Raw genomic sequence first — 5,514 nt, forward strand, 5'->3', positions numbered from 1 at the left:
ATGCCTCTTCCATTATAAGAATTCAGACTATTAGTGATGGCTAGTTGCCGTCACTAATAGTTCACATACCATCGCTAATAATCTCGCCATTGCTAATTCCGTCATAACAGTCAATCTGAAAAAATCTGATCGTTAAATATCTTTATTAGTGATAGAAACTCTAGCCATCGCTAATAAAGCTATTAGCGATGGCTTTAGCAATGAAATTTTTTTGTTGCTAATTATTTTTTAATTTTTTTATTAAATTTTTAAAAAATATTTAAAAAAATATAAGCGATGGTATTTTCATGGCTAATGCCATTGCTAATAATTATTAGTGATCAATAATACCGTTGATAATGCCATCTCTAATATTTTTAATTTTTAAATTAAATAAAAAAAATTAAAATATATTAGTGACGATATTTTTCATCATCAATACCATTGCTAATAATTAATTTTATTTCTTAAAAAATTAATAATATTATTTTTTTAAAATCTATTTTAATTAATCATAATGAAATATAGTTTCTAATACCTGTGATAATTAAAATTCAAAGATAATATGACAATAAAAAATTTAAAACTAATTATATTATATTAAAAATATAAATTATATAATTTTTTTACAAGCAATATCAAAAAAAATACAATACATTAAAAAAAAATCAGGTCCAATCCTCATCGTCGTTTGCCTCCTCCTCCTTCTGCTCCTCTCCAGTAGTTGGTGGATGAGAGCTAGATATCACATCATCCTATAACAAAAAAAATAAAATAATATTAATAAGTTTCGATATGGAGGTATATCTTTTAATACAGAGACGTATCTTTCGATATACTTCTTCGATTCTCGAATAGATTATTTCTACATATTTCATTCAATGATATAGAGCTATAGACACTTCTGACCCAGCGATTAAATGGTTAGATTGAGTTTTTAGTCCCTATATCCCCTTTTTGGACTCAAACTTAAATATATAAAGCTTCTAAATATGAAAACTTAAAACAAGTAAAAAGATTTAGTAATATAATAACTTGATGTGATGGCTGGGATGATGAGCTCAGCCGATCACACAGCTGTGGGTTTCGGAGAAGCTCCATGACCGTATCGTAGATGGCATCCAGGAGGCTTTAAGGTCGCTAGCTTAGAAGCTTCTGCACGACCTCTTCCATATGCGCATCGCCCTAAGTCTGGGACATCGAGACCTGTAAGGACATCGAAGGGTATCAAACTAATAGAAGATCGAAGCTGTGGCCGAATCCTATAACCTGGATCCTATTGAAAATTGTGTCCTAAAATCAATCGTGTAACGATTGAGTTTATCTTTATATATGAATTATTGATTATTGAATAATAGTTATTTTGATATTTTTCATCACAAAGTGACATCTTCCTTGAACTCTTGTACTGTGATGAAGTCCCTAGAACTATGCTAGTGTACGATGAAGAGAAGATTTATCGTATAATTCTTAAACAAGTTCGCGACCAAATGATATGTCATTACGGGATGATGATGTTTATCGAGTGAAGGTCATTATGTGCCATATAGGTTGGTTGTCCTCTTAACCAAAGAGTGTGGTAACACTGGTATGGCATATAGGTGAGATGTAAGGGTACATCGTCACTGAACAAATGACTCATCTGCTGAGCATTCTAGTGTCAAGAGCTGCTCGCGAAATACATGGGTATAAATATCCTTCAGACCTGAGATCACCATAGTGACTTGCAAACAACTCACTGTGCTTTGGTGCTGAACTACCTAGATTTTTAATGCAGTGATGGAAGACTACTGGGTACAGTCAAATACTTGCGAAGTCTATGTGTGGATCAAGATGAGATTGACCCTTTCGAATTATTGGAGTTGATGTATCGTTGTATTTTAATTTAGTAAAGTTTTGGTCAGGATAATTCACGAGATGGATTTGAAAGGTTGAAATACAATATGGATGAAGCAATCTCGGTTGACAGTTAACCTAAGACTATCCTAGAGCATCTAGGGTCAAAAGGATGAATTATACGGTAACCATGAGTATGGGTTCTAAAATATTCTTTTATGATAATTCGACCTATCTGGATGTCAAAAATCATTGCTAGATGGTATCTCGATTAGTGCAGATTGGTTCCTATGCTACCGACTTAGTGTTTGAACCTATGGAGTCACGCACACAAGTCAGACAAAGTAGGAAAGAATTGACCTATGTTTATATGTTCAATCTGGAAGTACTTGACTTAATTGAACATATAAGCTAATTTGATTGAGAATTGAATTATGGGTCAAATAGGATTGAAGAGTTGACTATGTCTAGCTAGCACTACACATGAGGTTCAGGTTCAATCCCAGGGATGAACAATTTCTATCTATGATCCATGGAATATATGAAAGATTGAATTTAAGTACTAATTAATTTTAAATTAGATCTAAATTAATTAAACTTAAATAGATTCAAAATTTAAGTTAGACTTAGTACAAAAGTCCTAAAGAGTTTAGGATTGACAGCCTTTCGAAATTATTTCAAACCGACTTCGAATCAGATTCGAATTGGACCTGTTTTGAATGAGATATGAGTATTCCTATTTGTACTGAAAATACTCACTCATAAAGTATGACTAAAAATTGATGCTTATTTGGGACATCCCAAGTGGGTGTGGGAGTGGGTGCAAAGTGGATGTCATAAGTGATGGCAATTATATCTCATGTCGAAGTCCTTCTTTCATGAGTATTGGACCAATTCAAATCAGATTTGAATAACTCATTGGATCATGAGAATCATCTACAAATAGAGAGGGTCTCTACCTATGAATGATAGAAGAGAATAGAATAGCAAACAAATAAAATTGAGAGAAGAGAGAAAGAGAGAGACAGACGTGTGAAGAGAGAGGTCCTTCATCTTCTACATCTCTCCCTTTGTTGCCGCCTCCTCTCCTTGGGCGTGGATCCTTCTTGAGCATCTTACTTGCTAGTGTGTGGTATCATATCATCACATCTCATCCCGTGATTGATCGAGTTACGAAGCCAATTGGATTGGAGTTCATCCTACTTTCCTGCGGCGTCTGATGTGCATGCGAAGTAGAGGGTCTGCATATCCAGGCCTCCGTAAAGATTTATATCAGATAATTTAGGATTTGATCTCTGGTTCTACTATGATTTGGATAAGGATTTGATTCTAAAATAAGTAGAATATTAGAAAAAATTTTTAGATGCAACCTGAGCATTCTAGAGGAAAACTGTTTCCTTCCCTTCAACTAGTATCAGAGTAGGTCTGAAATATATAAATATAAAATAAAATTTTTTATGACTATTTATATGAGATATAATTAAAAATTTTTGTGTGATATTAAATCTCATTTATATCTATTTATATAAAATTTTTGATCTGATTTTGATTGGATTAGAGGTGCCTAATCAATGGTTGATTGAGATTGTTATAAATATATTATAATAGAATTTTACTATTGCTAAATTTTTGATGAAAAATAATATGAATTAAAAATTTATTTTAAATCTATTTTAATAGAATTTTAATTTTATTATTTTTTTATGAAGTGAGGATTATTTTAGATTTAAATTGAATCTATTTCGATGGATATTTAGATCTAAATTCTATCATAATTCAGCACTGTACGAAAATAGATTTTATCAAAAATTAATTTCTTATGTATTCATATTTACATCTAATTATTTTTTTATTTGATATCAAATCTAAAATTGATATTTTATAATCAGTATAAGATAAGTTTTAGATTTGATATAATGTATATGATACATCAAATCTAATTGGATTAAATGAAGAACATAATTAATGAGATCAAGCATATGTTCATGACATAAAATAATTTTATCAATAATTATATGTTGATGTAATTATATATAAAATTAAATTATATGAGCTGACTTTTATGTATTATTTTGATCATAAATATATTTAGATTAGATCTAAAATAATTTATGATTCATTATAATAGAATAAAATTTAGATATAAAATTATTTTAGATTTAAATTACATATTACATATGATGTAATTGGTATTGATCTAAAAATTATCATGATACATGAGATGTATGAATGAAGTTTAGATCATACCTATGTATGTTTAATTGTTAAACATATCATGAAAATTTAATTTCATATGTTGAAACATATGGTATGCTTCACTTAAAACCCTTGTAGAATAGTTCTACAAACTGAAACATACGTTTCACACACTTAATTTTGAATTAAGTTTGAATGATTTAGAATTGAGAATTGAAGATCATTAAGACACCGCATAATATGATGAGCAAAGGGTTAGCATGAATCAGGTCCTTTTAATAGGTTAGACCTAGGGTTAGGAACACATATGGATCAAGTAGATAAATTAATTAAATCTAATCAAGTGTTGAATTAGATTAGGTCAGTATTTCTCTAAATCAATCTCAATAGTTGAAGTTTGATCAAGTCCATGTGTTTGACCCTAATAAATGGACCATGATCATGGCTCCATGGTTGAGCCCGAATTTTTTGTTGTGCCAAATTGAAACTAATTAACCAGTTGGTGTCTAAGATAAGTTTAGCAGATTCGATCAAGTGGTTCTTAATTGGGAGCTATTCACCTAGATGCATCTATGGTGAGTTAAGGGCAGATCCCTCCCACTGATATCACTTACTTGGCCAACATGGTAGATTATGTTTTGATTAGGTCACTAGTCGATTGGTGCAGACCCATGCCATTAAGGTGAATCAGTGTGACTGATTTAGGTGTCTTTAGACCAGCTTGTGTTTAATCCTTTACATGACTTGGTGAAGTTAGTGGAAGGATTTGCAGCTTGTAGATCGACTTCTTCTCTTATTCTCAGGTCAATAAAATCAAATCTTCTAAATTATTAGGTCCATAAAGTGATAAAATTATGAGATAACTTGGTCATTGCCTCCCATTAAGGTGTGTGATAATGGGTCTAATATTTCAAATAGGCATTAGAGGCGCCACACGCCTGATGTCTATTACATATTAGAATTGTCATTCATCATATGACCATCATGATGTATCTTCAGATCAATGCTCAGGTTGGCCGAGTCACACTTGAACCTCGACATCCATTTGTAGGATGCACTTGATGTGTCATGTTAATGGTTGGACCTAACCAAAATTTTTAGTGGAGGCGCCACATGCCTGCTGAAGGGATGTCTGAGGTAAAACCCAATGCTAGAAGTTGTTTAGAGAAACAATTGGTTATGAACCTATCCATGGATACAATAGGGTTAGTCGAGCCACACTCGAGCCCGAATGCAGTCCGTGTGGATTCTAGTACCCACTAAAAAATTAATGTAATTCCTCGAGTTGGAGGTAGAGGCTACCAATTCACAAAAAATAGTAGAAGGACCTTTAGACTAAAATCCATATCTTTAGGATTAAAAAAAAAATAATTCATATACCAATAGGCTAATATTTTTTTTCTTTTAATTATGGCCAACACACTATCCCTCTGTTCGCTATTGGACAGTGACAAGCTCACCAGACCCAACTTCGATAGCTGGTATCGAAAGTTGAAGATCATG

The sequence above is a fragment of the Elaeis guineensis genome, chromosome 11 (genome assembly GCF_000442705.2).
Source record: "Elaeis guineensis isolate ETL-2024a chromosome 11, EG11, whole genome shotgun sequence".
NCBI lineage: Eukaryota > Viridiplantae > Streptophyta > Magnoliopsida > Arecales > Arecaceae > Elaeis > Elaeis guineensis.